We start from the raw sequence: 22,634 nt of genomic DNA, 5'->3' as shown, positions 1-22,634 counted from the left end.
CCTTTCATATCTTTCCATGCAGTGACTCCCCAGCCTTCCTCCGTAGCACACTTCATTCCTAGTACAGAGCGCTTGCTCTTTTCTTTCACGTGCGTTCTCTTTGGAGCTTTGGTCCATGTGTAGACTGGGAGCTCCTAAAGCAAAGGAGCCCTAGGTAATTTCAGCTCCGCGCACGGGCCCAGCAAGATACCTGGCATAGGGCAGTGCTCAGTGTGTAGTTACTCAATGAATAATTGAGAAGATCTTGGAGCCCACCTCCCCTCTTAAGCACCTAGACTGCAGAATGCTACTAAAACTTTCAAGCTGTTTCTGGGCAGGGGCGACAACCACAATGGCCTCTGCCTGACTCTTCCTGCTCCAGTTCCTCCAGCAGAACTCACCAGGTACCATGGACAAGGAAGCGCCCTGCATCCAGCTCTCCAGCTCTGGTGGCACAGCCCCACGCAGGCACACCAGCAAAAAAAGCCATGCCTTTTCTCGGGGGTCCTCAACGCAGTGCCTTTGCAGAGTCACAGAGCAAAGGAGCAGGATCTCTTGGCTCCCTGGGCAGAGTAAAGGACCTCAGAACCCTCCCTTTCCTCCTTTTCTGTCCACTCCCATGGTGTCCTCTTTACGATTCCAGCACCCGCACCTCAGCCAGAAGAGTGCTTCTGCACCCACCCCTGTGTGTCTAAACGAGGAACTAAAGGTCTAATGCAGACATGTCCCTGGGCCCCAGACACAGTGAACGCTCCTCAACATGACTAACCCACAGAAAAATGCAACCAAGAGCATCATGAGACATCACATCACATTGGCGGGAAGAGCGACCCTCCAAAAGTCGAGAGATAACAAATGCTGGTGAGGATGTGGAGCAAAGGGAATCCTTGGGCACCACTGGTGGTAATGCATATTGGTACTGTCACTATGCAGAACACTGTGGACGTCCCTCCAAAAATTAAAAAGAGAACTACCTGCACCTCCATGTTCAAGAAGCATTATTTTCAATAGCCAGGACACGGAAAACATCAGTGCCCTTTAGTGCTGAGTAGGGAAAGAAGTGGTACCTAGAGAATAGCATAGGAATCAGCCAGAAGAAAAGGATATCCCGCTAAGTGTGCTAACAGTACTGGACTTTGAAAGCATGATGCCAAGTGAAATAAGGGAGACAGGGCAAAGACTTTCTGTAGAGAAGCATAGAGAGAGAGAGAGATTGATCCTGTCTAGAGAGAGAGACAGAGAGCTATTTTTCCCTTCTCTGTGGAATCTGAGACAAAGAAGAGAAAAGGGGGAAGACTAACTCAGAAAAAGAGATCAGATTGAAGTAACCAGAAGCAGAGGGCGGAGGGGGTGCGGGAATTTAGTGAATGGTGAAAAGGTACAAATTCCAGTTTCAGATCAATAAGGAATAGGGATTTACAGTACACCCCAGGACTACAGTTCATTACTGCTCTATGGTGTATTTGAGAGGTGTGAGAAGAGCAAGTTCTGAGAGTTCTCATCACAAAGAAAAACCTCTCTTTCTTTTCTTTTCTCTTTTCTTTTCTCTTCTCTTCTCTTCTCTTCTCTTCTCTTCTCTTCTCTTTTCTTTCTCTTCACTTTAACCACAGTCAGAGGGTCAAAGGTAACACGCTGTACATATTCACGGGGAGAAAGGAGTACATAGGGACCTTCATTCAGTCGTTCAACAAACACTGGATTTAGCATGAGGTAATCCCCGTTCTTGGCTGGGTTCTGCCCAGAACTCCTGTGTCCCACACACCTCTGGTGCTGATTTGCTGATGCCCTGGGTGAGGCACTTCCTTGCCTCGGTTTCCCCCTTACGGTGACCACGCTGGCTGCCGACACTGTTAACAAGGATGCTGCGGGAAGGAGGAGGTGCCAGCCTCGGAGTGTGGGTTCCCGGGGGAGGGGGTGCAGGCCTTTCCCCTGTAATTTATTTCCAGCTCAGGTGCTGTGAACTCCTCCCAATCATCCTGCTGAAGTGTGTGCAATGTCTGTGGGTTGTCACACGCATTAATTATCTGCTGAAGGTTATAAAGTACCCCTCGCTTTGGCAAGATCACCCTAAAGAAAAGGGCTTTATCAACGTTGCCATTAAATGCAATCGCAGAGAGTGGAGAAGATGGAAAGGAAAATCGCTCAAGCCAAAGAATAAATGACATTTCAGAAAACGCAGAACAAGTGGATATGAAGATCAATTGGAACTTAAAGTAACGACATGTCCAATGACATAGTCGCAGATTCTGGATTGCTTCGGGCAAGAAAGGGGGACGGTACACACGGAGCCAGACAAGAGGCCCTGAGGCAGGGTGCAAAAGGTTTGATCCTGGGCAGTGTCTTAACCCTTCTGTGCCTCCGTTTTCTCATTCATGAAATGGGACAATATTCACACTGAACCGGAAAGTGATAATAAGAGAATACAACTTCATACGCCTGGCATCTACCAGGTGCTCACAAATCACAGCTGTCATCACGGAGAGTCAACGGCGGAGGAAGCGAGAGGTGGGCACGGAATTCGCAGGTGCTCAGAACGCATTTCATTTCGTTGGACTAAAATGAAGCTTTGTTTTAAATGTCCCTGTCTCATTGTTTCCAGACTGTACGTCATCCCCTATGTCATCTCACCATGCAGCACATAGACCGTGCAATGCTGGTAAATATAACAGGCTCCCGCGGGGGGGGGGGGTGCTGATTTGTGGCGTGTGCCAGTCTCCATGGGGTGCATATTCCCACCGTGGCTGATTTCAAGCTCCCAGCCTGCCCTTACTGAACAGTCAGGAAGAGATGTCAGCGGCTCGTCACGTCATTTCCGTGGATTTCTGCTGTAAAGATACAACAGACGAGAGCGTAGATGATGGCAGTATGTAGTAAAGCCATCAGGAAAGATGAGTTTGGGATATTTATTACCTTTGTTCTTTTAAAGATTTTATTTATTCATTTGAGAGAGAGAGCAGGGGGAGGGGCAGAGGGAGAGGGAGAAGCAGACTCCCCTCTGAGTAGGGAGACCAATGCATGGATCCATCCCAGGACCCTCCTGGCTTGTGGTGAGGATCAAAGTGACGCCATAAAGATGAAAGTAGCCCTGCCCCTTCCTATCCATTTTTTTTTTTTTTTAAGAACACAAATCAGATATTACTTCCTGCTTGAAACCCTCCTCAGGCTGCCTGCGGCCTAAAGAACAAACGCCAGGTTCCTAAGGATGCCTGAAGAAGCCCCTGGACGAGTGCATTTTTGCCCCTTCCACTTGGTGTCCTGGGTCTGCTCAGCTGCCCTAGGCCTGGTGACTCCCAGATCCCGGGGGTCCTCCTCTTCTTTCTGCAGCCCAGGGACCAGCACGCAGGCCCCACATCTGTCTACCTCCAGCCACCTCCCACAGCCTCTTTCAGGCCGTCTTTCAGGATTCAATCTAAGTACAGCCCAGCATTAGCTGTGATGCCACGGAACACATCCCTGATGTGAGCCTCACTCTCCTGTGTGCAGAGGGTCCCGGGACACCTAACTCCTCGGGGTGGGCAGGAAGCCTGGCGAAGACACGCGCGAGGACTCGGGCCAGGCCCCGGCCCACTGGGGGGCGCGACCCTGCGGGTTCCGGCCCTGGGGCTGGGCTGCAGGGCGGCGGGCTAGGGAGGCCCTGCAAAGGGGCCGCGTCCGGGCTGTGGGGGGCAGGGCAGCGGGTGGGAGGGCTTCCCCGAGGTCGGTCCAGCCCCGCCGGCCCAGAGTGCCGCCAGTGGGACCTCCGGGACCTCAGCTCGGCGGGCCGCGCCTCCCGGCCTCCGCCGAGGCTTCCCCAGACCCGGCCACCACAGGCTCGCTCAGTCCATTGCCGTCCTGAATGCCCCGCGCGACTGTCCGGCGCGGTCTCGGGACCGGAGCCCCGTGTTGTGCAGGGCATGCGCTGGCCACCGGGCGCACGCCCGGTCCTCCGGAGGGGGGGGGTGGGGGGGGGCGGAAGCTCGGCGCGGGGACGCGGCCGGGCGCGCGCCGGGGCGGTGAAGCGCTCCTCAGCCGGTCGCCGCGCATGCGCGGCCCTCGCCTACGCAGCACGGCCAGAGGGCGCAAGCCCGCCGCTGCTGCTGCTGCTACTGCCGCCGCCGCCGCCGGCGCCGCCGCCGCCTCCGCCGCCGCCGCGACCGCCGCCGCCGCCGGGACCGCCGCCGCCGCCGAGAGCGCTGTGCGCCCGCGGCGTGAGGCGTTGGAGGGAGCGCCGCTCGTCGGTTCGCGGCGCCGCCTCGCAGTGGTCTGCCCTCGCCTCCCGGCGCCCCGCGCGGTACATGTGAGTGCGGGGAGGGGGCGGGGGCCGGGAAGCGGGCGGGTGGGCCGGCTCCTGGTGCTGGGGGTTGGCAGGGCCGCGGCCCGCGGGCGGAGGGCCGAGCGGGGCTAACCAGCCGGTCCGCGCCGCGGATGAGGCGGAGACGGACCCCTCCCGCGCGCCGCTTGGGAGGCCGAGGATGTGGGGAGGCCGGAGAAGTGGGGAGGACGAGGGAGGGGCCCGGGGAGGGCGGCACTCTGGGGAGGATCGGGGCGCGGGCGGGTCGGGAGATGTGGGACGGACTGGGGGTTTCCGGGAGGACGGGGATGTGGGGAGGCCGCGGGGGGGACAGGAGAGGCCAGGGAAGGGGGACGAGGGGGCGTGTTCTGGGAGAACGGCTATGGGTGGAGGACGGACTTGTGGGGAGGTCGGCGTGCTCCGGCAGGCCAGGGGACGAGGGGAGGCCGGGGGCTCGGGTAAACGGGGAGGTTTGGGGGACATGAGAAGGCCTGGGGGGGTTCGTGAAAGATGGGGAAGTTGGTGGATTCGGGGGTCTCGGAGAGACGGAGGGGCTGGAGGCCGGAGCGCACAGGGAGGCCGGGGGCTTGGGGAGGCCAGCCGGCCTCCTTGGGAGCTGGCCAATTGCCTCAAAGACAAAAGGGGGGAGAGAGAAAGGAGGAGGAAGAGGGAAATCCTTGGGGACCTGGAGGGGGGAGAAGAGCCCTGACCCGATATGGGGACTCACTGGCCCTGCGGCAGGGAAGGGCGAGCCTCGAACCCGGATCCGGGCCAGCTCTTTCCCCGCAGCTGGCGCTCAACTTGCTGTGGCCCTGTGGTTTTTGGGGCGAAAGGCCTGGAGACCTCGTTGATTCATTGTGCCTCCAAGTTTACCTCTTCCCAACCCAGCCCCCAGCTCTGCTTCTGGCTTAGGTGGAAGAAGGACTTGTTGTTTCTTTCTCTCTCCTTTCCTTTCTTTTCTCAGGAGGAGGAGGAGGGGTGTGTGTGTGTGTGTGTGTGTGTGTGTGTGTGTGTGTTACTTGGTTTTATTTAATTGCAGGATTTAGCTTAATGCAGTAAGGGTAAAAAAATTTTTTTAGTCATTTCAACAGTGTCTCATTCTTGCATGGTTAGCCTGCAGCTGGGTTTTTGGCAGTGAGACTAAGATAATAGTAATGTAGTAATTATGGGAACTGGTTGAAATACATTCAAGCTGAAGGCGGTGTAAGGATTTGGGGATCTGTACATAAGACGACCAACGCTGGGATTCTTAGGTAGAATGTCAACATTTTCGTGGTTGGAAAAATAGGCCATTACTATTTGAAATGAAATACCAGAGCCTCACTCTTAATATTTTATTTGTAAAACTCATAATGGAAGCAGTCTTCTCTTGGAAATGTGTGAACTCTGGTCAGTTGTCTCATCTCTTGAAAACCTGAAAGGTGGATGAAGTGATGGAAAGATACATTGCAAATTAGCATTCACCTTATTTTTGTTGAGATCCAATGTAGGTGATTTTTTCATGCCATTGTGCTTTGGAGATAATTTTTAACATCCTGCAATATTTAAACACATGAAACTTCTGAAGAAAGTTTGCGTTCCGGTGTCTTTATGAGTACATTGTTTTCTCTTTGTGGCTGTCCTTGGAGGTGAAACACTGAATGAGCCTACCACTCATGTCTTGAATACATTTGTGTGCTAAATGTTGTCGAAGCAGCAAGATCCCATGTTACACATTCTTTAAGTAATATCTTTCCGGTGATTATCATATACTCTGATTTAATAATGAAAACTGGGGAAAGATTGTTTAAAACCCATTGCTGTCTTTTAAAGGATCCCACAATCAACCTAAGACTTGAGTATATACACTGAATAAAAGGACCTACGCATTGTTCAGAGGTTATGATGCATCAAGAAGCAAGTCCTTGGATAAATAAAGACATTGAATCCAGAACTTAGTGTTTAAGGTTTGGGGCCAAGAGTCCTGGGGCAGAGCCCTACAGGAGAGAGGACTTCAGCCTCTTTTCAGGCCGGCGGTCCGCTGAAGGTGAGTCGTGATTAGGAGTGAAGCTCCATGAGTGCGATGGGGTGGAAGTGTCCGGTGAAACCAGAAGTTAGGAGCCACAGTGCAGATCATTAGAACATTTCTCACTAACATCGTTTCTCTAGCACTCCATGCCCATTGTTGGAAATTAGAGAACTTGACATCCCAATTCTTAAAATTGGGTTCTTCAGCAAGTCACATAACTTTTCTCGCTGGGAAGTTTGAGAAATTGTCTAAATAACAATTGTATTGTTAAAGCTATCCCCTTAAAAAAATGCTGATTAGTTCCCGCAGGAAAAATTATAGTGTCTTCTGTGTACTGTATATGTTCTATCGTGTAGTAAAGAGTCATTTTGAACATGACTCTTCTTTTTTGGATGTTAGTTTTGAGTTGCTACTTCTCTATCTCTAAAGATTTTATGGAAACCTTTTTTCCTGTATTTTTAAGTGTCTTAATTTTGAGAAAATACTTGTCTCAAGGGTAACACAGGAAAGATGAGAGTCAAAGTCTTAATATGTAAGTCTTTAACTTTTGAAAGTAAACATTTTCAGTTTAGACAGTTTTCGGCTAAAATCTTGTTTTAAATTTCAATATAATTAAAAATTCTATCGTTTGTGAAATGAGGGGTTTTTTTTGGCTTGTAAACCAGTAAAGTTTAGTTTCTGTAGTAGTTTATTTTGTCTTAAAGCTCGAGCTTAAGAACTTATTTCGTTACTGTATGTCCTTACTAAAATCCCTTAAATAATTAGCAAAATATTGCTGTGGGGGTCTTTGGGAATTTTTACTGATGCCTATAGAAATTATTTAAAATGCAAATTCTAAAAACTTGGGCAAAGTAAATGACCTTATTTGAGTGAATAGTAGTAAATTCCAGGAAGTTTGTGAGTGCAGTAAGCATTCAAATCTGAAGTCGCATCTCTGTCCTTAGACGGATCCTCGGTGGAAGAGGATGAGCGCGGTTCCAGCTCCTGTTTGGGTGTACCTGTGTTTCAGTGCCTCAGCCAGCTGCCTTAAGTAGTTGTTTTTTTATGTCTCTTCTGAAAACCATGTTTCGTAGTGGATTATTTAAACCGTTGATGGCTTTTTCTCTCTGCTAATATTTGTGCAAGGTTTTTTTTTTTTTCTCTCTTCCATTTCATGACTACCAAAAGGCAACCTAGTGTAGGAGAAATGAAATTGCTGTCTACCACTTTGTGGCATTAATTTCTAGGAATGGTGCCAAATCTTACCATTCAGAACTACATAAATGTGTTTCTGATTATAAAGTACCAGAAGAACCCCCTCTCTTCCTGTCTGTAACAGTTGTATTGTTTTTTTTTGCTAGGCTCTATCATGGAAATAAAATTCAGATAGGCATATGTAATTCAACTTTCAGGATAGGTGAGATTTTTAGCAAATGCCGTTAATTATGGTCTGATTTGCATAAACACTAATGAAGTGGTTTTTAGAGGAAAGTATGAAATAGATGTTTTTGGCTGGGTGGCACTATTGCCACTTTTTAGCAGTTGAAAGCCTCCCAGAAGGGAACAAGTAGCATCGTCACAGAGTTTACTTATTTGTCAGGACATGAAGGTCTTTCCTTGCAAGCTTTGTATTGAACGAAACAAATTCTGCCTAGATCTTATTGATATACATTGGCATTTACTGTAAACTCATTTTTCAGAACAAGAAAAATGACCAAAGTCATACATGTGAATGTTATCCACTGATAGGGGAGGAGATGTAATGTTACTGCTACGTGTGGGGTATTGTGTGTTGTTGGTAGGTGTCACTACCTTTTTACCGATGAATTAAATCTGGGAGATGACACGTGCCAGACCTGAGGTGATTGCTTTCATGCTTTTTCTCCTTTATTCCTCCTGAGAACCATTGAATGTGCTATTGCTATCCTCATTTTTGCAGAGGAGACACTGGAAGTTTGGAGTTCGAGGAGCTTGCCGTGGGCCTCTTGGCCCACAAGGGGTAGGTCCTTGTTGGCTGGGCCTGCTGAACTCTCTGTGCAGCTTCTAGGACCAGACAGGACTAGAGCAGCAGTAGTCTCACAGATCTGAACCCAGCCTTCCGAAGGGGGAGTGAGTAGCATGCAGGTGTAAGTACCGTGTCTGGGAGAGTTGAAATAATTATATTTTCTGTTTGAATCTGACGCTTTCATATCATGAAGCTGTGATCTGGCCAACATGGTGTAGGTAAACATTTTAATGAACATACCAAAATTGTTTGTTTTAAGTTAATTTAAAATCAGTTAAATACAAATATATAATGCATAGTGCAGTGATTGACGCTTATTTGTTCAAGGTTGTGCTTTAGTAACCTCTACATTGTTACAGAGTTTTTTCATTGGTGACTTTTTTTGGGGGGGGTGTCAGTGTTTATGAATATAGTTTTGTGGGAAGCAAGGTGTAATGTGAGGGAAAAGTAAATTGTAAATTTCTCATGCAGGTTTCATCCCCTTGTAGTAAATCCTAGAATTTATAATCTCTAACACATTGCTGCTCTATAAATGTTTCTGAAGTGAATGTGCTCGTTCTCGCCGATTTAGAATTTTCCATCGTGCTTTTAAGACTTGACGTACTCTGTCCTCCTTTATTTAGGGCCAGTGGACCAAAACCAAGGCTCAGAAGAACCTAAAAAGTTGTATCTATGGGCTGTCTGTGCCTAGGATCTCCTTTCTGCCTCCATTTTCTATCTTAAAAGTCCTGCCATCTGGTGCTTTGGATTGTGCTGTGAACGGTAGGTGCTTGTTGGGTCTACTTGTGACCAAAGCACCATGTGTTTGTCTTTGATGGACTGAAGAAAGAGCTGACGTGGTTTTATACATTCCATATTTGTAGTGCATTGTGTGTCTTTTTATAGAATTTAAGCAACACGAGGGCAGAAACTTTGTTTTACACACTATGGCATCCCCAGTGTCTGACACCATATTTATTGAATGAAAGAACCCAGGCTCATTCGTTGTTGGAGAACTGTTCCTGTGTCAGTCAGCAGTCCACTGTTTTTTGTTTGCCTTGGTAAAGAACCTTACTTACAAACCAGGTAGGACTTGATACCAGGGAGAACTTGGATTATCTGTTTCTATCTTTGTCTGCTTTATTTTAGATTATAAATATCATGAAACTTGAGCTGCGGGAAAAAGGCATTTCTCTGTCCCTTTATGGTTTTCAAATGTTTTTTTCTAGAAATTAATTTTGTAGGAATTGGTCATGTGTTCGTTAGGACTCATTCTATATTCTGAAGACCTAGGAAGTTGGGATTTATAAAAGATCCTTGATGACTGGTCTAGAAGCTCTAATGTATCTTTTACTAATCAGTTGGATTCATCATGTACTTTACAAGGGTTTTACATTATGCCCTGAAACCATTTTTAAAAATGCATCTTCCCAGGGGCGCCTGGGTGGCTCAGTTGTGAAGCATCTGCCTTCGGCTCAGGGCATGATCCCAAGGTCCTGGGATCGAGCCCCACATCGGGCTCCCTGCTCCGCTGGCAGCCTGCTTCTTCCTCTCCCACTTCCCCTGCTTGTGTTACCTCTCTCGCTGGCTGTCTCTCTCTGTCAAATAAATAAATAAAATCTTAAAAAAAAAATCCATCTTCCTAACACTGTAATGCCAGTTCCATGACACACCGGCCTTCCGATGATCTGCTTAGAGAGTCTTTTACGTTGTTGTTCAGAGTAAACGTTTTGAGCAACAGGTCACTTACCTTCACTCAGGCAAGAAAAGTCAGTATTTGGGTAAAAAAAAGAGTTTGTTCTTCCTCAGCAAGTTCCCCTTGGTCTTGCTTATTGCGAAGGGAAACACGTGCGTGCGCACACCACAGTAAACCAGTAAACTGGTTGTTTGCAGTGGTTCTCAAAGTACAACTGCATCACCATCACTTGGCCGGGTTAGAAATGCCTGTGCTCGTGCCCCACCTCTGACCTCCTGAATCAGACTCGGGGGGTGGGGCCCGCAGTCTGTTTGAACATGCTGTCCAGGAGCTTCTGTTGCATGCTAATGTCTGTCAACCACTACTTGAGAGTGTTTTAAGAGAAATGCAAGTCGTAGCAGGCAAAAAATCAGTCGTAAATGGCAGAGGCATGTGTTTGGCTTCTGACCACTTAGATTTGCTAGTGAGATTGCCTTCACTTCAGGACTCTTTTTCAGTATGTTTTTCAGGTTTTCTAGAGTCTTGGGAAGACCTCACAACTAATTTTGTTTAGGGATTTTGAATGTTTTATGCTGAGGTCATTAAATTCTTTTGAATCTTGGTTTGGATTTTAAATAAATGATTTTGCATTGAAATAGCAATTTGTATGGCCCCTGGACTTGTGGTTTTTGGCAGATAGCAGGAAAGTGTGTATATGTGGGTGCTCAAGGCACGTGTTCCCTGGTGGTTTTGTTTTGGTGTTGAAAGATTGGCTTGCTTATATTAGAGTCAGGATGATTTCCAAGTCTTGGGGTGACTACTAAAACAGTATTGTGTGAATTGATTCTATGCCTAGCATTAAAGTCATATCTAAATTTAATATGTATTGTTTTGCCTTTGTCCTTTATTTTTTCCCTAAGATCAGAGCTAGATAAAAGTTAGTGTTCAAAGATGGAATTGGTGATATGCTTACTTTCTACTATGTCTTATGCAGAGTTGGACGCACCTGAAGGCAAATAGAATATTGTGAGCTCAGGGACAGGGACTCTGTATTATCCTGTACGGATCTGTGGGTCCTTCACAGCTTCCTCCTCCTCCTATAGTGGGTTGGCCCTCAGTCATTGGTTTAATGATTGAAGAAGACTCTGTGCTCCTGCTGAGGGGGCCTTGTGATCTTGAAGTACATGAAGTTGTTACTAAGGTAGAGAAGAGAATTAGGGACAGACGGGTGGACTTAGGTTACCATAATGTGGACGCGAAGTACAAAGGATGTTTCCACGTACCTCTTCTGGCCCCCATCAGACTGAGTCAGTGGTGTAGCCCTGTGATGGAGAAAATAAAAGGAATGAGCTGGTGGGAAAAAGTGATCTGAAACAGTTTCTTTCTCCTTACATTGGTCAAGTGAAGTTAAAGTTCTAGTTTATAGTCAGTTATAGACTGTGACCCCACTAAATGTACATCAGAGCGCTTGGCCTGGAGCACCTCTCAGTGAGGGAGTCTCCTGTTGCTCCCCGCTGTGCTGGGAGGCTCCAGCCGCCCCCCAGTCTTCTCTCTAATGACTGCTTCAGCCCTGCTCTGGTCTTGTGTCAGTCGCCCCGCCCCGCCCCTTCTGGTGGTTTCTGCTGTGTTGCTGCCTTGTGGTTTTAAATAGCCTTTTCCTGGTTACAGTGAGGTTGCACATCTTTTTATACATTTACTGGCCATTCGGATGCACTGTTTTTCGAAGTGCCCATATTTTTCTATTAGGTTATTTTTAAATTGATTTGTAGACTATATATATTCAGAACACACATTCTTTGTTGGTTATGTATTTTGCTGCTGTCTCTTCCCACTTTGTCATATGCAGTTTCACTGACTCAGTGGTTTTTGTGTGTTTTTTTTTTTTTTATGAATAGAAGTTCTTAAGTTTAATTAGTGCCATTTGTCAGTCTTTTCCTTTGTAAGCTTTTTGTGTCTTTCCCTGCCCTGAGGTCATGAACTAGTTCCTCATTTATTCTCTAAATGCTTTTATACTTGTGCTTTTAACCTTTAACTTTGTAATTCTCTCAGAATTGGTTTTGGTGCATAATCTGAAGAAGGAATCCAGCTTCATTAACCTGTGGACAGGCTAGTTGTCCGAACACCGTTCATTGAAAAGAGCATCTTTCCCCCAGCGCTCTGCAGTGCCCCTTTTCTTGGAAATGAAAGGTCCGTGTGTATGTGCATCTGTTTTGGACTTTCTTGAATTCCACTGGTACTGCCCAGTTTAAGTTGCTTCAATTATTTTAGTTTTATAACAGGTCTTATTGTGGAACTCTTCCCACTTGGTTCCTTTTTAAGCATACCTTGGCCCTCCTTGACCCTTTGCAGATCTGTATCTGTTTTAGAATCCCTTGCTGACTTGCAAGGAATTTCTTCCTGCTGTTGCTTGGAATGACGTCGAACGTGATCAGTGTGTGGAGAGTCGTTTCTTGGTTTGAGTTATTACAAATAAAGCCTTTGAATAATTTTGCTCAAGTCTTCATGTGACCATCGGCTTTTGTTTTTCCTGGAAATGGTTGGGTCTAGCACTGTAATGGCTGGATCCTGTGGTAGGCCTATGTTGGCTTTTTGAGAAAGTGTCAAACTCTGTCCTGGAATGGCTGAACCATTTCACATTCCTCCCAGCTTTGTGTGAGAGTTCCAGTCACGCTGGATCGTTGGGGCAACATTTGGTATGGTTAGTCTTTTAGCTTTTCAGCCATTCCGATAGGTGTGTAATGGTTTTTCTTTGTGGTTTTGCCACCTGTGTATCTTTTGGTGTTCAAATCTTTTGCCTATTAAATTTTTTTTCTTATTGGTGGGTTCTTTATATATTCTGGATACAAGTCTTTGTCAGATGTGTGCTGTGCTTTTCTCTCATGCTATGGTTTGTTTTTGCATTCTCTCTCTCTCTTTTAAAGATTTTATTTATTTATTCGAGGTAGGGAGAGAGAGCGGGATGGGGGAGGGGCCGAGGGAGAGGGAGCAGCGGACTCCCCGCTGAGCAGGGAGCCTGCTGCCTTTGGGACTCAATCCCAGCACCCTGAGATCATGACCTGAGCCCAAGGCAGACACTTAACTGACTGAGTCTCCCAGGTACCCCTGGACTGTGGTTTTTCAGTGTCGTAGTTAAGAAGTTGTTGCCTAATCCTAGGTCACAAAGGTTTTCTCCTTTATTTCCCTCCATCCCCCTCTAGAAAAGTTTCAGGTTTACATTTAGGTCTGTGATTCATTTTTATTTATGGTGTAGGATATTATTTGTAGGATTCTTAACTTAGTTCTGATTATTTGTAGGAGTCTATTGAGGCATAGAATGAAGATATAGCTCCTTCTGAGAGCTTTTTTTTTTTTTTTTTTTCTTTTTTGCTTCAACCAGTTTAAAGCAGGTTTAAGGCTTGAGGTATTTTGGACCGCCCAGTGCTGTGATTTTACTGGAGAGGTGACTCACCTCTGGTTTCTTTTATCTTGAGCTCTGTAGCCTTTAGGGCCCTGCTTCTGGAGGTAGTGTTTTTGGTTAAACACCCTAAGGGACCCAGCTTTTGATTCTTACTCCTCTTTCCCTGAATGGTTGTAAAAATGAAAGTTGAAAATTTTCAGAATTGGCAAATGACTGCAGGGCAGAGGTGGTTTCTGTGCTTGTTCATCTCTTTGGGTTCCTGATTTCACTTTAATTTTGGCCTGTTCTTTCCTTATTGTCTTGTCAGTTTCTGGTTGATTTTAAGATTTTAAAGTATTCTGTCCATCTTTTTTAGTCTTTTTCAGGGGAATGATTGGGCCAGATAACATAGCCTGTAGTTAAGGATACAGGGAAAAGTGTGTTTTATTTCACTGCAGTGTTTGGAGTCTAGACTTGGATCTGTGTCTCCTGTAGTCGTTGCTAGCTGTGTGTGGCTCTTTAAATTAAAATTAAATAAAATGAAAAGTTCTCTTTGACAGTCACACTAGCCCCAGTTTGGGTGCTCAGTATGCAGGTGTGGCTAGTGGCTACCACCTCGGACAGTGCAGAGATGGGACATTTTCATCGTCATGGAGCGTTCTCTTACACAGTGCTGGCCGGACTCTTGACTTTTTCCAAAGTCCGCCTAGAGCAGGAACAGCTAGACAGAGGATTGAGCCTCTTTGACAGGCGTATCATGGAGCCTGTCTCTAAGGTGGTGTGGGTTCTCAGACCGGTATAGGTGGGATCATGGGAGGCTGTGGTGCACTGAGTAGAAAACCACTAAGTACTGATATTTAATTTACAAATACCTGCCTAGTGCTTCCTTAGGGTGTCTGTTTCTTTCTTTCTTCTTTAATTTACAAAAAGTAGCAGTAATTTAAAAATTATCAAAATTAAATAGCGAGTCAAAAATTAAATTTTACCCTTAGCTAAAGTCTCAGGTATTAGTAATCAAAGATGTCTAGGTATCATAGTTTGTGTAGAGACGCAGGTCTTTTTAGTAGAAAGAGCATCTTAACTAGGAAACAGGAGGTTGAGGTACAAATACTGGTGCGTTGCCTTTAGTCACGTGACTTCTGATACTGTCTATATAAACTCTAGTATCTGTGATCTTTGAAGCTCTGCGTGCAGTTACTATGTGGGATGGTGTACACATGTAAAGTGCCAGGACAGTTGACCCCTGAACAGTGCGGGCCGCCGGACCCTTCCCCATAGTTGAGAATCGGCAGTTAGCACATATTTTGTATGTGTATCATATACTGTATTATAAAAAGGTAAGTTAGAGAAAAGAGGATGTTGAGAAAATTATGAGAAACTACATTTACTATGCGGCATGTATCAAAAAAAATCTGTGTATACGTGGACCCAGTTGTTGAGGCGTCAACAGTATTAAATCCCTGTCTTGTGCCTGGTGTAGTGTCAGCCCCCGGGGGCACAGACAGGAGGGGAGTGAGGCAGTCAGCGTGCAGTGTGATGCCTACAGTGATAGTGCCAGAGCAGAGTGCTCTGAGGACCTGGAGGGCATGTCCCCGTCACGGTCACGCTCAGAGGTCAGCAAACTTTCTCTGTTAAAGGTCAGATAGTAAACATTTCAGGCTTTGTAGGCCACATAGGGCCTGTCACATAGCTGCCTTTTTTTTTTTTTAAACAACCTTTAAAAGGGTAAAAACCTTGATTAGCCCAGAACCATACAGAAACTGGCTGTGGACCAGATGCCGTGACCTCTGCAGGTCTGGCTGTCTGCAGGGATCTGTAGAAAGAGAGTGGAAGGTGGGAAGCAGGCAGGGCCTCGTGGAGGACATGCCCGCTCTAAAGGTGCAGAGGCGGGAGAGGCTGGGGTCTGTGAGACTGGATGTTTTTACTCGTGTTTAGGAGTACAGAAAGGGTTGGGTCGAGAAGGAGGTAGGGTTGATACTATTGACAAGATCAGAGCAGCGTGTGGTTGATTCTGACGGGAGCAGATTCCTATGACAAGCGGGTGGTTAACTAGTACAAGGTCGGTCAAGGAGCTGTTGCAGTCATGCGCTTCAGAAGGGAGAGGAGCCAAGCCTTTGTCATTAAGGGAATGGCTGCCCGGTGTCTGTCGCCCAGCTAGTAAAGTGATGGGCAAAGTTCAGATGGTCCAATCTAACAGCCTGTGTCCTTTTAATTCTACAATTACGTTGTACACACAAGTGAAGAAGGCCTTAATTAAGGGCGTGACTGAGGAACTGGAGAGAGGGTGATTTGAAGCCTGTTTCTCAGCCAGTCTCCAGGCTCTGACCTGGGAAATGAAGAGCCAGGGCTGAGAGAGGGGGTGTCCAGAGCAATTCCAGGATGGCTCCCAGATTTCTCCCTTGGTGAAAAGTCCATGAAGATCTTTTTGTTTTTAAGTGCTTACTGATCAGACTGTTTGTTGCTTAAGGAGGAAATGCTGTCTCCTAGGTCCATGAACCCCAGAAGCGGTACGCAGAATTGTGTGTATGCACATGAGCTGTTTTCCTGGGGTAGGATGCTTGGGCTTTCATCCCATTATCAAAAGTGAGCCCAGCCCAAGGCGGGGGCACTCCTTGTTATTGGACTGTGGATGTCTGACACTCTGCCCGGGTGTGAGGCTGTAAGGGAAAGCTAAGCATCCAAATCACAGGACTGTTACTTTAAGTGTCATACATCCCAGACCGCTACATAAAACACAGGCACATGAAGCTGTCACCTGAGCCCAACTGTACCAACCGAGGTCTACCAGCCAGCAGTGCAGATGTCTCCCCTGGCCTCCGAGAGACAAAACAAGGCCCGGTTTTTGTACATAGAAGGCCAGCCAGGAGAGTTTGGGACTCTCGTTGGCATGGATGTTTCAACATGCTGTTGTACATGAGATGAAGCTAAAGTTTATAAACTATTAGGAATATCTTAACAGTCCCATGGCTCTGAGAGATGGACCAGTGTCACTTTTAGTTGGCTGTGTTAGTTCCAAAAAGGAGTGTAGTTTTTCTGTCCGCTCAGAAGTGCGTTGATAGTTAATAGTTGTAAGACAGTACCTAACTCGTCCTGTTACAGTTAGCTCTTCCGTGAACAGATGCAGGAGGAACTGGGCAGCTGGTGGTTTATGTTCGCACCAGGCAGATGAATGTGGTGTCCTGGAGTCTAAACTGGATTGGTTCGTGTTTGACATTAGCGTTATATGTAATTTAGGAATTACAGACTCTAGATTATAGCAGTCCGTGCAGAGATTTGCTGTTTTTGGTGATATATGGCTGCCCTATAGAAGTTGAGGCTTAGAGGGGAGCGTTTGGAAATGGGTTTATGTCTGAGAAAGTTTCCCTTTTCCTGTTGACAGGACTGTGACCTCCATTAAGGGCCAAGTGTCATGAATGGCAAAGATCTAAGAAATGATGGAATTCAGTGATGGTGTAGACGTTAGAAGTGAAAACCCCTAGGCTGTTTAAAATATCACCCTTAAGATTTCAGGCTGGGGATAATTGTGATTCCAGTGTAGGTAAAAAGTTTGGCGTCTCCTTGGCTGTGTCATGGCAAAAAAAAGCTTTGCTTTCTGCTTTGGGAAAAATACATTAGTTGTGTCCTAAGGAATTGACTTGATAAAAGAGGTAGCAGGAGTAACTTAGTTTAAATGCAAGTTGTCTACATATGAATTAATTTTTGTCGGGTGACGGTTGATGATTTGGTTGGTGAAGAGTTGATGTTTGATTTTCGTCTTTGAGTCTGCCCTTTCAACTATTTCATTGGAAATTCTAAACTTTTCCACTGGGTGTTTGCCTCCTTTATTTTTATTGTTTTAGGTAGTCTAGGGTTTTAGAGGTTGATCTAAATTTAGGGATCAGCTGGTCCGGGGCTCCCACTGTAGAGAGGAAGAAATAACAGGGTAAGGCTCCTTGGGTAAATGGCTCCTTGATACTGACAGAGGAGAACTCTCAAGATTCTCTCAGCTGTCTTGACCTTTAGCTCACGGGTGATCTTTTTAGTAGATGAGAAGGGTATGAAGACAGCTTCTAAAACTCAGGTTTCCTATTAACTGTCAGGAGATTGAAAAAAATGGATGTAATTGAAAAATGGGTGAGAAATGGACACCGTTGAATCCGTTGTTCACACTGTATCCAAGTAACTTGTGGTTTGCATTCAGTCATTTATTTCTACATTGTCTTGGATATTTGAGGAATGACAAAACAAATCTCACACGTGTATATAGTCTAAGTTTTAGAAGACTAATAATGCCAGTTGTTCTCACTTCTCTACCAGATTTAGAGCATTGTCCTGAGTCACTCTTGACTCTTGAGCATCTTGTCCTGATGGGGATTCATTAAAAAGAAGACAGTCCTGGGGTGCCTAGCTGGCCCAGTGGGTGGAGCATGTGGTTCTTAATCTTGGGGTTGTGAGTTTGAGCCCCACGTTGTGTGTAGAGATTATATAAGTGAGTAAGTAAGTAAGTAAATTAAAAAAAAAAAAAAGACGGTCACTGCCTCAGGAAGCTTTTGGGTACGTCAGTGGTCCTGAAAGTAGTGTATGTAAGAACCACCAAGGAGAGTATATGAGAGATGCAGGCAGGGGGGCCTGGTGCCTTAGTCAGTTAAGCGTCCTACTCTTGTTTTGGGCTTAGGTCATGATCTCAGGGTCATAAGATCCAGCCCTGTGTCAGGCTCTGTGCTCAGTGTGGAGTCTCCTTTCCTGCCCCACCGCCTCGTGATCTGGCTTTTTCTTTCTCAAAAAAAAATTTTTTTTTAATGCAAATGCCTGGTGTTATCCCACAGAGATGTTGGATGATCATTGCTGATGTGGACGCCTGTCACCTGCATTTTATTTATTTTTTATTTTATTTTAGTTTATTTGTTTTTTAAAGATTTTATTTATTTATTCGACAGAGACAGAGACAGCCAGCGAGAGAGGGAACACAAGCAGGGGGAGTGGGAGAGGAAGTAGCAGACTCCCAGCAGAGGAGCCTGATGTGGGGCTTGATCCCATAATGCTGGGATCACGCCCTGAGCAGAAGGCAGACGCTTAACCGCTGTGCCACCCAGGCGCCCCTGTCACCTGCATTTTAAACTAGCATCTCCTCGTGCTGAAAGAACACTGCTGTAGTGTTGCTGTAAGGACGTTGTAAATCATCAGGACCTAGAGTTTGGGAGGCCTCCAAGACTACCTGCAGGTTCCGTGGTTCACTAGAAGGACTTAGAGAACTGCGAGAAGCCATTATCCTCATGGTTATGGTTTATTACAGGGCAAGGATGCGGACAGAAGTCAGTGAAGGAAAGGCACACCGGGCGAAGTCCAGGGAAGACCAAGCATGAGCTTCTAGTTGTCCTCTCGCAGTGCAGGTGTGCTGACTTCTCCCAGCACCGATGCTGCCAACCAGGGAAGCTCACCTGAGCCTTGGTGTCCAGGATATGTATTGGGGGTTGTCCCATAGGCACTGCCTACATGGCTGAGTTTAGTCTCCAGTCCCTCTGGAGATCAAACTGGTGTCGTGTGTGGCGCAAGGCTCCACCAGAAATCAAATTGTTAGCATGGACTGTCTGGTGTGGCCGAAGGCCCCCAGCTAAACAAAGACCGCCTTATCAGGCAGGGGATTCCAAAGGCTCAGAGGTGACTTCCCAGGAGCTGGGCAATGGCCAAATCTTCCCTGGGGCAAGCTTAATCCTTTCCTGCATACAGCCTAGAAAGTAAATTGTTATTCCTGTCATTACTAGGGAGTTCAAGAAATTACTGCTTTTGGGGCGCCTGGGTAGCGCAGTCCTTAAGCGTCTGCCTCCGGCTCAGGGTGTGATCCCGGCGTTCCGGGATCGAGTCCCACATCGGGCTCCTCCGCTGGGAGCCTGCTTCTTCCTCTCCCACTCGCCTGCTGTGTTCTCTCTGTCACATAAATAAATAAAATCTTCCAAAAAAAAAGAAAAGAAATTACTGCTTGTAGGTAGAAGATACTTTGCAACCACATGTAGTGTAATTTGCCACAAAACTAAAATACCAGAATTTCTGCACCCAAGTGAAGATGTCTCCAGAAGTGTGTCATACTTGACACCTGTCGTAATGTTTTCATCAAGAATTTGAGTAAAGAACAGGAGTTAATGCTGGGAGACCGTTCATTTTTAGAATCAGGATTTGAAAATACTTCGACAGGTTGTAATGAAGTGCTAAAATCAACAAGGTAAAATTTATAAGGAATAAAGGTAAAATGACAGACTTAAGTTAAAAAGAAAAAAACAGCTGAGAAGTTAAAGATATGTGGTATGTGCCTTAGCTGTACCTGTGGTCAGAAGATCTGGGGAAGATGACTGAAACGGATCGGCAGGCTTCTTTGTGAAGGGGCAGATGGTAGATATTTTAGGTTTTGCAGACTAAGAGGCAAAATGAAGGATATTATGTAAGTACTTACATAACAGGAAAGAACACTAATATCTATAAAATTTTTATTGACAGAATTTCAAATAATAGTTGAGTATGTATATATATTTTAATACAGGTCTAATAAGAATGGAATTTTTTTTCGGGGGAGGGTTGGATAACATGTTTTGTAATTGGAGCTCACAGGTAGTGTTCCGTATCATCACAACCAATGACAAATGTTCAGTCTCGGGGCTGATCGTCACGGAAGGTTACAGATGTCATCTCTGACAGTGTCTGCATACTCGTAGGTGCTCTTGCACACTGATACCAGTTCGGGAGCATATCATTTCAGTTTAGTGTATTCATCGTTTGGCAGACATCGATAGAATTCCACTAGATTCTTTTTGATGTTTGCCTTTCCGCACGTCATTACAGCGCAGATTCCTCTCTCCGATGGATGGTCTGATGGAAGTGCCTCAGTTGCTCGGTGAAGTGGGTTTGAGATACGTGAATTTTCATTGTACTTGCATTGAGGTTTGAGAAATGCCGCTGGAACTGTAGTTTGAGCTCAAAACACATCTGCTACACGTTTGTGTGGGGACATAAATCCACTTCTCTCTTTAACTTTTAATTTTTTTCATTTTTAATTAGCCGCTATGCCCAGCGTGGGGCGTGAACTCCACCCTGAGGTCAGGAGTTGCACGCTCCTCCGAGTGAGTCAGCAGGCGCTGCTCTAACTTGTGGCGGCGGGGGAGCCGTGTGGCCGCGTCGGACGTTGCTTGTGAGTAAGATGCTTGCAGCCACTGAAATGCCTTCACTGCCCGAAGTCCCTCATATGAGCGCTGCTGTGCCTTGTCAATTTAGGCTGAGCTCATGAAGAAATGTTAACATGTAGGAGCAAAAGCTAATTTCCGAAGCAATTGAGTGTTTGGTAATAGTGATGAGTAAAGGGGGGGGTCTTTTTCAAGTAGATTTCAGTCTTGGCTCTGCGGTTGAAAAGTCACAACAGAGCCTTGCACAAACCATTGAACTGCAGTGTGGTAGGACAAGTCAGGCTATTTCATGAGGTTGCCGTTGGTACTACTGGCTCAGTAACACATGATGGGTTCGAATACTTTCCAGAAAGCTCCTGCTCATGAATGATAGACTGAATAACCATAGTTTAAATGCTTTAAGCAACTTATATTTTCATCATTGTAAATTTTCCAGCTAACCCTTTTTCTGCTCTGCAGATATTTTTACTGTCATCAGTTATAATGTGTCTTAGCAGATTCTACTCCAGGTTGTATTAAATCAGGGTTTTCTTAATATCTTTAAAAGTGTTCTCACCAGCAGTTCCACACTGACTGCCCTCAGAGGCCCCTTCTTCAGTCCCATTGACCCCTTGAACAAACAGCCTAGCAGTGTGGGGAACACCTGTTGGCTCAGTCCTTCGCCTCGTTCCTTCACTGACTCTCTGTTGTCATCCATGTAAGATGAGGGACCATTTAGGGTTTGGAGCAGAGAAGCGATGCCGTCTGATCTAGGCTTGGAATCGGTCTGCCGTGGTGAGCGTGTATGCTAGGGTGGCAGGGCTGGGAGCGGGGAGGCCTGTTCCGGAGTGCTGTAGTCATTTCGGTGAGGGATGGTGGCTCCGGTCACGATGGTGTTGGTGAGCATGATGGCGAGGGGACAGCGTCTGGGCCTCTTTTGTGGGAAGAACCAACATTACTTGCTGACAAGACTGGATGGGGAATGTGGGAGGAAGACAGGCGGCAGGGATGACGTCCGTTGTTTCTCGCCTCAGCAGCTGGAAGGCGGACGTTGTCGTGAACGGAGAAGGCTGTGTGTAGGAAGGTTTGTGGAGGGGGCGGGCCAGTCAGCACCTGGGCTTGGAGGTGTCGGACGTTTCACTGAGTTCTCTTCGGTGATGCTCCACTTCCCCAAGGAGCCTACAAGCAGGCCCGGCAGAGAGTACACCTGCCAGGGTTTGGTCAGGAAAACCCGGGCCATTCTCGACAATTAGTCGTACGGGGAATTAGAATCCATCCCTACCTCTGGGAGGGCTGGCAGAGTTGAAGAGAATGATGTTTCTCTTCATTTTGCCCACGTTGCCTCTTATTAGCGTTCACTGCCCGCCGCCCTGAGCTGTAGCAGGAAGGGGTTTTGGGAGAAGTAGCTCTGCCGTCTCGGTGATGCGCAGGAGCAGGCCGCGGTGGGGCTGCGGTGCAGAGTGAACAGCGGTCAGTCCAGCGCAAGGCCAGGCAGTCGGGCTGAGCCGGAGGGACAAGTTTTAGCTTTGTTAGCATAGAAGCAGCATTTGAATGAGCTTGCCTGGGAGGTAAGCATAGCTGAGAGGAGAAAGGACAGAGCCCTGGGCGACTCTGGAAGGAGGGAGCCATCGGTGGGGTAAGAAGAAAATCACGAGAACATGAGTGGGAGATCAGCTCTTGTCAGTTGTCGAAAGGACGAGCCCTGGGCTCTAATGATTGGATTGAGCAGTGCAGAGGTCGTTGGTAGTCTTAGAGGGAGAAGTTCGTGGAGTGGTGGGGGCCAGAGCCAGTGGGTTTAAGAGAGAAAAGGAAAAGAAGAATTTGCGATATCGAGTATGTTGTGTGTATGCTTGTTTGTGGAATTATTTGTACAGTAGTTGTTTTAAAGTCCCTCTGGGCTGATTGTCATATTTGTTCCCTTCTTGATATTGGCTTGTGTTGATTTTCTCCTCCCACGGGAATTGACGCTTTTCTGGTTCTTCCTATGCTGAATAAGTTTGGGGTGTGCCCTCCCCATTTAGGATATCATGCAAGGAGACTTTCCATTGTATTGAAATCTGCTGATTTTGGTCGTGGTTTAAATCCAGTCTTGCTTCCTAATCCCCCTGCTCCAGTTTACTTTTCAGAGTGGTCAGAGAGCTTCTGCAGTTACTCTTTCCAGCCTTCCTAGTTGCTCTTTCTAGGAGAGGCAGGAGGGAATGTGCTTCGTCTTCCTTACCTAGATCTGGGACCCTTC

The 22,634-nt window shown here is 46.5% G+C and overlaps 1 protein-coding gene across 5 annotated transcripts in view; it reads left to right on the top strand.

Annotated features, from left to right (window-relative positions):
* Nucleotides 1–4,098: 4,098 nt before the first annotated feature.
* LOC125281997 (focal adhesion kinase 1-like) overlaps nucleotides 4,099–22,634 on the top strand; it is a 97,158-nt gene continuing 78,622 nt past the window's right edge. Inside the window, exons 1-2 of one of the 5 annotated variants that reach the window (XM_057312924.1) lie at nucleotides 4,099–4,255; nucleotides 20,298–20,427. The gene's annotated coding sequence lies outside the window, so the exon portion shown is untranslated. Of the gene's footprint in view, nucleotides 4,256–4,885; nucleotides 6,276–19,242; nucleotides 20,428–22,634 lie in introns of those variants that run through there. The other 4 variants (XR_008959547.1, XM_057312923.1, XR_008959548.1 and 1 more) reach the window with 4 other exon arrangements.

The sequence above is a fragment of the Ursus arctos genome, unplaced genomic scaffold (assembly GCF_023065955.2).
Source record: "Ursus arctos isolate Adak ecotype North America unplaced genomic scaffold, UrsArc2.0 scaffold_16, whole genome shotgun sequence".
Taxonomy (NCBI): Eukaryota; Metazoa; Chordata; class Mammalia; order Carnivora; family Ursidae; genus Ursus; species Ursus arctos.
Note: the sequence above shows the minus strand (reverse complement) of the source record. Positions and strands in the feature narration are given on the sequence as shown.